The sequence below is a fragment of the Electrona antarctica genome, assembly GCF_951216825.1.
Source record: "Electrona antarctica genome assembly, chromosome: 11".
Classification (NCBI taxonomy): domain Eukaryota; kingdom Metazoa; phylum Chordata; class Actinopteri; order Myctophiformes; family Myctophidae; genus Electrona; species Electrona antarctica.
The window spans coordinates 18,993,803-19,006,417 of record NC_136792.1 but is presented as its reverse complement, the minus strand read 5'-3'; positions in this window follow the sequence as shown (position 1 = coordinate 19,006,417).

The window sequence follows — 12,615 nt, the reverse complement described above, 5'->3', positions numbered from 1 at the left end:
TGTTGAATCTTGTCATCTCCCAATGAAGATGGATCAATGCTGTTCATTTACTGACACCAAATCACAATGAATCATCTCCCATGTTGTGTCGCAGCATACAGCAAGAGAATTTAGTGTGCAGAAGTAGAGATAAGTCCCTTGTGCAGAGCGAGACCATATAGTCAGTGAAGCAGAACCTGGAACAGACAAAGGGAAAACAATGGAGAAAGGCGAGACAGCAAGTAGAGTTGCAGGCGAACACAGAAGCAGAGAGGGCACGGATCATGTGTGTGTGTGTGTGTGTGTGTGTGTGTGTGTGTGTGTGTGTGTGTGTGTGTGTGTGTGTGTGTGTGGTGTGTGGTGTGTGTGTGGTGTGTGTGTGTGTGTGTGTGTGTGTGTGTGTGTGTGTGTGTGTGTGTGCGCGCGCGCGTGTGTGCGTGCGTGCGTGCATACGTGTGTGTGTGTGTGTGTGTGTGTGTGTGTGTGTGTGTGTGTGTGTGTGTGTGTGTGTGTGTGTGTGTGTGTGTGTGTGTGTGTGTGTGTGAGAGAGAGAGAGAGAGAGACAGAGAGAGAGACAGAGAGAGAGACAGAGACGGAGACAGAGAGATCACAAACGGGGAGGTAGAGTGAAAAGGGCAAGGCATTTGTCACCCTCTTCTGCAAAACCATAGGAAGAAAGAACAATATCATTAATCTCCTGACATTTCAATATGGTATTAACCTTTCTAGTGGAATTCCTGCTGGTCATTAGTCTTTTCTGGGAGGAGAAAAATAATAATCAATATAACAAGTTCTGGACATGATGTGGGAATACACTGCAGTCCAATAACACACAGAGCCATTGATATGGTGTTGTCTTGCCCACTGCACGTAACGTTACCCTTCACTATTGAAAAGAAAATGCAAAACACATAAAATTAAAGGAGAATTATGAAGGAATACATTAAGCTGCTTGTAAAGTGAAGTAGGTCACTGCCATACGAGAAAAATGTTCTGTTAAGCAACAGCAGAAATGACAACATTAGCACAACAGCAATCTAGGCTATATGAAGGGAAAACAGCCCAAGGCCACATACAAAGCATCATGCCTCATCTTCCCCTCATGCCTAATTTATCCTCTGTCGTATTTATGCACCAAAAATAGCAGATATACATAGATTGGCTATTTTCATCGCGCCGCACCAGTGTATGACAAAGTATAAATCAGGCTTCAGTTCATCAGCAGACATAACAGACATAAAGGAAAGCGGGAGAGATAGAGAGAAAGAGAGAGAGATAGAAAAGGAGAGAAACATTTTAAGGATGGGGTGAAAGCAGAAGCAGCACAATGGTTAGTGCTTGCACCATCCAAGATCAAGACCAAGTCTCTTCTGCACTAGCCTGAAAGGCCTCTATAATACATCAACTATAACGCTTTTCTCAGTACCTAAAGTTGCTTTAAAAAACAAATAAAAAAAGTTAAAAGGCAAGAAACTCGCTCTATCACTAACTCACCCATGACCTCACCTTCCATCATCAATCAGTGCTGTAGGAAAAACACCTGCCATTCAAATCACTGTTGCTCCTCAGGTCATTTTCACTAAGAAAACATTCTAATTTAGTCCCATTATGACCACCGGCAGGCTTTTATCTCCCATCATTATGATGAGCCGCTGCGATTGGTTGTGTCAAGGTCTTATTGAATATGTTCGCCAGTGTTGGTCTAGAAACATGCTGCGTTCAACAGTCTGATTATATGTTTGCATTGGACATTCCTGACCTTGAGGACAAGATGCATGAGGCCAAGGGTCATTTAATTTCTGTCATCATGGGTGTACCCAACACCCTGGTTAAACTGAATGGCATTTTCAGATTTGTTTGCTTTAGCTGGAAGATTCGTACATGTCTGCTTATGGGATTTTCACTCCCAAGTGGGTTGTTCAAAAAACTATATTATAAATGCCCAAATCTCTTCTTACATCCCAAACCACCTACTAACATAGGCTACTACACAATACACAGTAAGCTATTTTCAGCCTACTATTCAGTACTACTAAGTAGTATTACTAAGTATTTTGGACGCAGCAAATGGTCAGTCCTGCTGTCAGTATCCTGCTGTCCGTATCCTTGTGTCAGTATCATGGTGTCAGTAGCCTGTCAGTGTCCTGCTGTCAGTATCCTGCTGTCAGTATCCTGGTGTCAGTATCCTGGTGTCAGTATAGCCTGGTGTCAGTATCCTGTTGTCAGTATCCTGGTGTCAGTATCCTGGTGTCAGTATCCTGGTGTCAGTATTCTGGTGTCAGTATCCTGGTGTCAGTATCCTGGTGTCAATATCCTGGTGTCAATATTCTGGTTATATAGGCTTATATAGGCTACTACACAGTAGGCTATTTTCAGCCTACTATTCAGTACTACTAAGTAGTATTACTAAGTATTTCGGACGCAGCAAATGGTCAGTCCTGTCAGTATCCTGCTGTCCGTATCCTTGTGTCAGTATCCTGGTGTCAGTAGCCTGTCAGTATCCTGCTGTCAGTATCCTGCTGTCAGTATCCTGCTGTCAGTATCCTGGTGTCAGTAGCCTGGTGTCAGTATCCTGGTGTCAGTATCCTGGTGTCAGTATCCTGGTGTCAATATCCTGGTGTCAGTATCCTGGTGTCAGTATCCTGGTGTCAATATCCTGGTGTCAGTATCCTGGTGTCAGTATTCTGGTGTCAGTATCCTGGTGTCAGTATCCTGGTGTCAATATCCTGGTGTCAATATTCTGGTGTCAGTATCCTGGTGTCAGTATCCTGGTGTCAGTATCCTGGTGTCAGTGCTGGTGTCAATATCCTGGTGTCAATATTCTGGTGTCAGTATCCTGGTGTCAGTATCCTGGTGTCAATATCCTGGGGTGTGCTGCCATTTTCTTTTAGATCCATTTTTGACTGTTTATGTTTAGTTAGGGAGCCTAGATTGTAATTTTTGTTTGGACGGCGGTAGCTTAACTATTTTTCCTTTTCAGGTAGGGTGGAGAGTTTTGTTTGTCGTTTTGGCTTTGGCTACCCTGATGCTATAGGCTTTCCTTACTTATATTTTGATACTGTTTCTGTAACCAACTTGTGAGTAATAATAAATGTAAAACTATTTTTTGGTTACCCGTCTGTTACTCCTTAAGCCCTAGACTCCATATAAGGTCGTAACATATTTGGGGGCTCGTCCGGGATCAGCAACTGTGTTTTGGTGTTCGGATGGTAATTTGGCACTTAGGAGGAAATTGTGGGTGATCCAACTTTAGGCAGACAAGTGTAGGACGGCAGGCTTGTGCTTCATTGCTGAACACTCTCAGGCATCGTGTTGTCTTGCTGAAGCTGAGTGCTAAAGGACTGGTGGTTAAAGGTGTCATCGTGTTGTCACCTGAACATGGACCTGCTCAGCCTGAACCTGACCTTGAAGACACACCTCCCAGTGAATGTCACCCCAAGCCTCAGGTGGAGGCTGTGTGGTGAGTGGGCTGCCCAAAGTGTGGAAGAGTCACCCCAGCCCTCAGTGGTTCCTCTTGGGATCAAAATCCCACAATGAAGAAAGACTCTGGCCATGATGTTGCACTGCAAACCTTCATGTCTACGTGGGCTCCAGTCCGTATCTCCAGTGACCATCTACACAGACCACAACGCTGGTGTTTCTGGCTCGGATGTTCAACCATCAACCAATGATGGATGTGCTGGGCCCTGCCGGCAAAGGGCTACAACCTGGACAAGACACCTGGAGTGTGCTGACAATGTGGTGGACGACTCTTTGGTCCATGAGTGTGGGTGAGATCCAATAGAACCAATGGTGGGTTCATATAAAATGCATTTACTGTATTTATTGTGTATGTTGCTGTAAATGCTATGGTGACAGTTACACTTATTGGCACAAGTAATCAGTTGGTAACTACTTTGAAAATGTGTCATCTCCTTGTTCTGTATGGACAGTCTGGTGTGGCTGTATGTCCAGAACTTGCTATTGTGTGGAGTGGACACAGGTTAACCTTGAATTACTTTGTGTTATTCATTGTTGCCAACTGTTCTGATCTGTGTGATTTGTGTGATATTGAAGTGTTCCTGTTTTTGTAAACCTAGGGGTTTATTTTTATGGGAGGAGGTGTTACGGCCCTATGTGGCCTCATATTGTGTTAACCCTCCTGAGTGATTTTTGTGATTTCTGTGCCCTACATGGTGTTTGGAGGGTGGAGTCGAGTGGAGATTGGAGGAGTGACACCTGGGCCTCATCTCATCAGCCAGCCATTATAAAAGCCTGAGATGAACACCACTTCAGCTCATTTGCCATCCGTCACCTCCATGTGCTGAACCCTGTTTGTAGCTACTAGCTAATGTGTTGTAGGCTGTGTGCCTTGCCATATTCTGCTGTGCTTAATAAGGTAACTTTATTTACTGAGTGTTTAAAGTCCAGACTATAGCGAAGCTATTTCGTAGTTGTATTTCAAACAGTGTAAATCCAAATCAATAGGGAATTGGTAGGAGTGTGCTGCCATTTTCTTTTAGATCTATTTTTGACTGTTTATATTTAGTTAGGGAGCCTAGATTGTAATTTGTTTGGACGGCAGTAGCTTAACTCTTTTTCCTTTTCAGGTAGGGTGGAGAGTTTTGTTTGTCGTTTTGGCTTTGGCTACCCTGATGCTATAGGCTTTCCCTACTTATATTTTGATACTGTTTCTGTAACCTCAACTTGTGAGTAATAATAAATGTAAAACTATTTTTGGTTACCTGTATGTGTTACTCCTTAAGCCCTAGACTCCATATAAGGTCGTAACAGGGTACAACTGGGACAGCGGGTACAACGGGTAAAGCACATAATGTACCCAACAGGGATCACGACGACATACTATAGTATGATTTTCGACAATATAAAAAGTGTGCATGAGGCCTAAGCTGTGTGCACCTGCAATGTTTGACTCTTCCCAGGCTCGATCCCTGGCATTCTGGGGCCTCATACACACTTATCAAATGCATGTTCTGTGTTCTGTCTGTGTTTGATGGCCGCCTCAATGCTTTTCCAATGGAAGTCACATGGTTTGACCAAACGTTTGTTTGATTGGCAGAACACAGCCATCAAACAAAAATATTTGGTCAAACCATCAGGCTGCCATCAAACACAGACAGAACACAACATGTGTTCTGTACGTGTGTATGGGGCCTGGCAGAGCCATGGTCACAGGAACATAGACGGGCAGATATAGTTGTCAGTATACACAGCTGTTCTCTTAATTACTTCCTAGTTTAGGGCAAGGAAAATTAGAGAAGGAAGTGACATGGTCACGTGACACTTTCATGGGAGCCAAATCTCGCACCGGAAGTGACATGTATACAAAGCAGTGAATGGAGCAAGCTGGACCAGCTCATAACAAACCTTATTTAATCGTTTCAGGCACATGAAAGAAGACATATCACAGTTTGCTTTCTAATCACTTGCTTTTCGATGTGCACAGAGTGCACAGTACATTTTATTTGGGGATTTAAGGTATCGTTTCTGTTCCGGGGTCTCACGAGATTTGGCTGCCAGACAGGAAACGGTGGGCAGTCTTGCGATACTTGGCACGTTCAGAAACGTACTTTTTAGATACCTCTATAAAATTACACAGTGTACACATCGAAAAGCAACACAGCAGACTAATGTGTTGTCTTCTGTTATTTGCCAGAAGTGATTACAAAAGATCTCAGTCATTCATAAATAATGTTTGTTCATGAGCTGGTCACTGAGCTCTCATTGACTCCAGTGCATTCTGCCGAACTTCCGGATGCAGTTTGGCTCCAATGGTGCGACGAATCTGCCGTCTGGAATTGCGTGATAGCGAAAATGACGTTGGTGACCTTACCTCCATTTAATATACCTTGGTTTAGGGTAGGCAAGGAATGACTCAAAATGTATTAGGCAGTGAAATAACATTGCTTAAGCCTGTCATTTTTAACATGCTGTAGTACATGTATTTAACCTGAACTGGAAAACAAACTAGAGTGGCTAAAGTTACCCAAACCCAACATAATCCAATTCAAATTGTCCAGGACATTCCAGTGCATCCTTGAGCAGACAGGTACAGTATCTTTTTTGGACCAGACTGGTACTGAAGCCCATTCAGCCTCATTTCCACGCCCTGCACATTCATGCCATTATGGGGTGAACAACCCCGACAGCCGGTGTATATCCGTCTAATATACCTAATCACCTGCATCTCATTGTAAATCCTGGACACACCTCTGCTCATTAAAATGATGGATAGAGGCAGGGGAGATGCTCTCGCCTGCCTCCATCCAGGGAGATGCTCTCCCCTTGTTCAAATTTGTTCTTGTTTAGAGAGGTGCTTATTAGAGAACACCTGGGGGCATGGGTAGGGGGAGGAGAGCTCCAAAGACAGAGTGAGGGAGAGAAGGGAGATGGGAGAAGATAAGAAGTGAGGGAATTCATGCAGTCTGTCATACTTTTGTACTTTAAATATACATGACATGTGGCTATACATATAGGCTATAAGCCTCAATGTCTCAATGCCTTTTCATATAAACAGACATTTTCATCATAAAATTATGAGTTTTGTCTTGCTCTTTATCAAACACGTGTGTGACCATGATACAAAGAAGTGGGGGTCTACTATTAATATCTGTAAATTGCAAAAACAAAATTGCCATAAATCGGCCCCCGGGGATAACAGTGGAATCTTTCATCCCTCAAACAGTCTCTTGAGACGTTGACATCTGAGTTGGGCAGCACTAGTCATTAGCTTGTGAAAACAGGACTTTCATTCCACTTCTTTGAGGCCCAGTAGGGAGTAGCTACAAAGGGCCAGGGCCAGCTCACTTTCTCAATCATTGGTGTGTGAATAAGCCAGGCAGTGTTCGACATTAAAAACTTCCATAGCTTAGGTTATTGTCTTTGCGAGAGCAAGCAATATATGGCACGTCAAAAAGTCACTTTCACCTAGAAACTCCATTCACACTTTTTATAATTCAGCTTACTGTGGGCACACATGCTGGAACTTTTTACTTTGAAATGTTTTGTAGTTTCTGAGTTATTTAACTTAAACGCCCAATGCATTCTCAATGGCAATAGCACAAACTTTGGCTTGCTATTAGTCCTACAGACTTACACCTAGAAACCCCATTCCAACCTATTTAGGTTCATCTTACGGTGGACATGTTTGCCTGAAAAGGAATCTTTGAAATGTTTCATCGTTTTAGAAATATAGTGCTTTCAAATTTGAGACATTTACAATGGGGCTCAATGGCAGATATTGGCACATCAAAAAAGCACTTTCACCTAGAAACTCCATTCACACTTTTTATAATTCAGCTTTCTGTGGAGACACATGCTGGAACTTTTTACTTTGAAATGTTTTGTAGTTTCTGAGTTATTTAAGTTAAACGCCCAATGCATTGCAATGGCAATAGCACAAACTTTGGCATGCTACTAGTCCTACATACTTACACCTAGAAACCCCATTCAAACCTATTTAGGTTCATCTTACGGTGGACATGTTTGCCTGAAAAGGAATCTTTGAAATGTTTCATCGTTTTAGAAATATAGTGCTTTCAAATTTGAGACATTTACAATGGGGCTCAATGGCAGATATTGGCACGTCAAAAAAGCACTTTCACCTAGAAACTCCATTCACACTTTTTATAATTCAGCTTTCTGTGGAGACACATGCTGGAACTTTTTACTTTGAAATGTTTTGTAGTTTCTGAGTTATTTAAGTTAAACGCCCAATGCATTCCCAATGGCAATAGCACAAACTTTGGCATGCTACTAGTCCTACATACTTACACCTAGAAACCCCATTCAAACCTATTTAGGTTCATCTTATGGTGGACATGTTTGCCTGAAAAGGAATCTTTGAAATGTTTTATCGTTTTAGAAATATAGTGCTTTCAAATTTGAGACATTTACAATGGGGCTCAATGGCAGATATTGGCACGTCAAAAAAGCACTTTCACCTAGAAACTCCATTCACACTTTTTATAATTCAGCTTTCTGTGGAGACACATGCTGGAACTTTTTACTTTGAAATGTTTTGTAGTTTCTGAGTTATTTAAGTTAAACGCCCAATGCATTCCCAATGGCAATAGCACAAACTTTGGCATGCTACTAGTCCTACATACTTACACCTAGAAACCCCATTCCAACCTATTTAGGTTCATCTTACGGTGGACATGTTTGCCTGAAAAGGAATCTTTGAAATGTTTCATCGTTTTAGAAATATAGTGCTTTCAAATTTGAGACATTTACAATGGGGCTCAATGGCAGATATTGGCACGTCAAAAAAGCACTTTCACCTAGAAACTCCATTCACACGTTTTATAATTCAGCTTACTGTGGAGACACATGCTGGAACTTTTTACTTTGAAATGTTTTGTAGTTTCTGAGTTATTTAAGTTAAACGCCCAATGCATTCCCAATGGCAATAGCACAAACTTTGGCATGCTACTAGTCCTACATACTTACACCTAGAAACCCCATTCAAACCTATTTAGGTTCATCTTACGGTGGACATGTTTGCCTGAAAAGGAATCTTTGAAATGTTTCATCGTTTTAGAAATATAGTGCTTTCAAATTTGAGACATTTACAATGGGGCTCAATGGCAGATATTGGCACGTCAAAAAAGCACTTTCACCTAGAAACTCCATTCACACTTTTTATAATTCAGCTTTCTGTGGAGACACATGCTGGAACTTTTTACTTTGAAATGTTTTGTAGTTTCTGAGTTATTTAAGTTAAACGCCCAATGCATTCCCAATGCAATCGCACAAACTTTGGCATGCTACTTCAGAATGGGGGTCAATGGCAGATTTTGGCAAGTAATGATTTGAGTGGGGTTTGAACCCACAATCTCCAGGTCATGCAGCCAGTGTGCTAAGTTACTGATCTACTTGCTACCTGCCACAACACAGTTTGCTGTTCCCTTTGAGTACAACATTGATACAAAAATAAAATACAAAAAATAAAATAACAGGAGATTTGTCTATTGTTTCTTTTGCTGTTGTTTATCTCTAGACGTTCGAATGTTTATGAACCACAATGGAAACAAGTCTCTGGCTCTTCTGTCATTATCTATTCTGCCTTTTAAGAACAGCATGCACAGTGGCTCACTGGGTACAGAGCCTGCCTGGGAATCAGGAGGCTGCAGGTTCAAGTCCTGCCTCTGACTTAGTGTCCCAAAATCTTGAAAATATGACAAACCATGGACTATAGTATGTCGATTTTTCATGATTTTCATCTTTTTTTCAAATCCTCCAAAATCATTAAAAACGACATGCTATAGTATCCCGTCCGAAACCATGAACTATAGTATGTCGTTTTTTCATGATTTTCATCTTTTTTTCAAATAGTCCAAAATCACGAAAAACGACATGCTATAGTATGCCGTCCGAAAAAAAAATATAACTTTGGCATGCTACTAGTCCTACATACTTACACCTAGAATCCCCATTCAAACCTATTTAGGTTCATCTTACGGTGGACATGTTTGCCTGAAAAGGAATCTTTGAAATGTTTCATAGTTTTAGAAATATAGTGCTTTAAATGTGAGAAATGTATAATGGCAGATAGTGGCACGTCAAAATCACTTTCACCTAGAAACTCCATTCACACGTTTTATAATTCAGCTTTCTGTGGAGACACATGCTGGAACTTTTTACTTTGAAATGTTTTGTAGTTTCTGAGTTATTTAAGTTAAACGCCCAATGCATTCCCAATGGCAATAGCACAAACTTTGGCATGCTACTAGTCCTACATACTTACACCTAGAAACCCCATTCCAACCTATTTAGGTTCATCTTACGGTGGACATGTTTGCCTGAAAAGGAATCTTTGAAATGTTTCATCGTTTTAGAAATATAGTGCTTTCAAATTTGAGACATTTACAATGGGGCTCAATGGCAGATATTGGCACGTCAAAAAAGCACTTTCACCTAGAAACTCCATTCACACGTTTTATAATTCAGCTTACTGTGGAGACACATGCTGGAACTTTTTACTTTAAAATGTTTTGTAGTTTCTGAGTTATTTAAGTTAAACGCCCAATGCATTCCCAATGGCAATAGCACAAACTTTGGCATGCTACTAGTCCTACATACTTACACCTAGAAACCCCATTCAAACCTATTTAGGTTCATCTTACGGTGGACATGTTTGCCTGAAAAGGAATCTTTGAAATGTTTCATCGTTTTAGAAATATAGTGCTTTCAAATTTGAGACATTTACAATGGGGCTCAATGGCAGATATTGGCACGTCAAAAAAGCACTTTCACCTAGAAACTCCATTCACACTTTTTATAATTCAGCTTTCTGTGGAGACACATGCTGGAACTTTTTACTTTGAAATGTTTTGTAGTTTCTGAGTTATTTAAGTTAAACGCCCAATGCATTCCCAATGGCAATCGCACAAACTTTGGCATGCTACATCAGCATGGGGGTCAATGGCAGATTTTGGCAAGTAATGATTTGAGTGGGGTTTGAACCCACAATCTCCAGGTCATGCAGCCAGTGTGCTAAGTTACTGATCTACTTGCTACCTGCCACAACACAGTTTGCTGTTCCCTTTGAGTACAACATTGATACAAAAATAAAATACAAAAAATAAAATAACAGGAGATTTGTCTATTGTTTCTTTTGCTGTTGTTTATCTCTAGACGTTCGAATGTTTATGAACCACAATGGAAACAAGTCTCTGGCTCTTCTGTCATTATCTATTCTGCCTTTTAAGAACAGCATGCACAGTGGCTCACTGGGTACAGAGCCTGCCTGGGAATCAGGAGGCTGCAGGTTCAAGTCCTGCCTCTGACTTAGTGTCCCAAAATCTTGAAAATATGACAAACCATGGACTATAGTATGTCGATTTTTCATGATTTTCATCTTTTTTTCAAATCCTCCAAAATCATTAAAAACGACATGCTATAGTATGCCGTCCGAAACCATGAACTATAGTATGTCGTTTTTTCATGATTTTCATCTTTTTTTCAAATAGTCCAAAATCACGAAAAACGACATGCTATAGTATGCCGTCCGAAAAAAAATATAACTTTGGCATGCTACTAGTCCTACATACTTACACCTAGAATCCCCATTCAAACCTATTTAGGTTCATCTTACGGTGGACATGTTTGCCTGAAAAGGAATCTTTGAAATGTTTCATAGTTTTAGAAATATAGTGCTTTAAATGTGAGAAATGTATAATGGCAGATAGTGGCACGTCAAAATCACTTTCACCTAGAAACTCCATTCACACGTTTTATAATTCAGCTTACTGTGGAGACAAATGCTGGAACTTTTTACTTTGAGATGTTTTGTAGTTTCTGAGTTATTTAAGTTAAACGCCCAATGCATTCCCAATGGCAATAGCACAAACTTTGGCATGCTACTAGTCCTACATACTTACACCTAGAAACCCCATTCAAACCTATTTAGGTTCATCTTACGGTGGACATGTTTGCCTGAAAAGGAATCTTTGAAATGTTTCATCGTTTTAGAAATATAGTGCTTTCAAATTTGAGACATTTACAATGGGGCTCAATGGCAGATATTGGCACGTCAAAAAAGCACTTTCACCTAGAAACTCCATTCACACTTTTTATAATTCAGCTTTCTGTGGAGACAAATGCTGGAACTTTTTACTTTGAAATGTTTTGTAATTTCTGAGTTATTTAAGTTAAACGCCCAATGCATTCCCAATGGCAATAGCACAAACTTTGGCATGCTACTAGTCCTACATACTTACACCTAGAAACCCCATTCAAACCTATTTAGGTTCATCTTATGGTGGACATGTTTGCCTGAAAAGGAATCTTTGAAATGTTTTATCGTTTTAGAAATATAGTGCTTTCAAATTTGAGACATTTACAATGGGGCTCAATGGCAGATATTGGCACGTCAAAAAAGCACTTTCACCTAGAAACTCCATTCACACTTTTTATAATTCAGCTTTCTGTGGAGACACATGCTGGAACTTTTTACTTTGAAATGTTTTGTAGTTTCTGAGTTATTTAAGTTAAACGCCCAATGCATTCCCAATGGCAATAGCACAAACTTTGGCATGCTACTAGTCCTACATACTTACACCTAGAAACCCCATTCCAACCTATTTAGGTTCATCTTACGGTGGACATGTTTGCCTGAAAAGGAATCTTTGAAATGTTTCATCGTTTTAGAAATATAGTGCTTTCAAATTTGAGACATTTACAATGGGGCTCAATGGCAGATATTGGCACGTCAAAAAAGCACTTTCACCTAGAAACTCCATTCACACGTTTTATAATTCAGCTTACTGTGGAGACACATGCTGGAACTTTTTACTTTGAAATGTTTTGTAGTTTCTGAGTTATTTAAGTTAAACGCCCAATGCATTCCCAATGGCAATAGCACAAACTTTGGCATGCTACTAGTCCTACATACTTACACCTAGAAACCCCATTCAAACCTATTTAGGTTCATCTTACGGTGGACATGTTTGCCTGAAAAGGAATCTTTGAAATGTTTCATCGTTTTAGAAATATAGTGCTTTCAAATTTGAGACATTTACAATGGGGCTCAATGGCAGATATTGGCACGTCAAAAAAGCACTTTCACCTAGAAACTCCATTCACACTTTTTATAATTCAGCTTTCTGTGGAGACACATGCTGGAACTTTTTA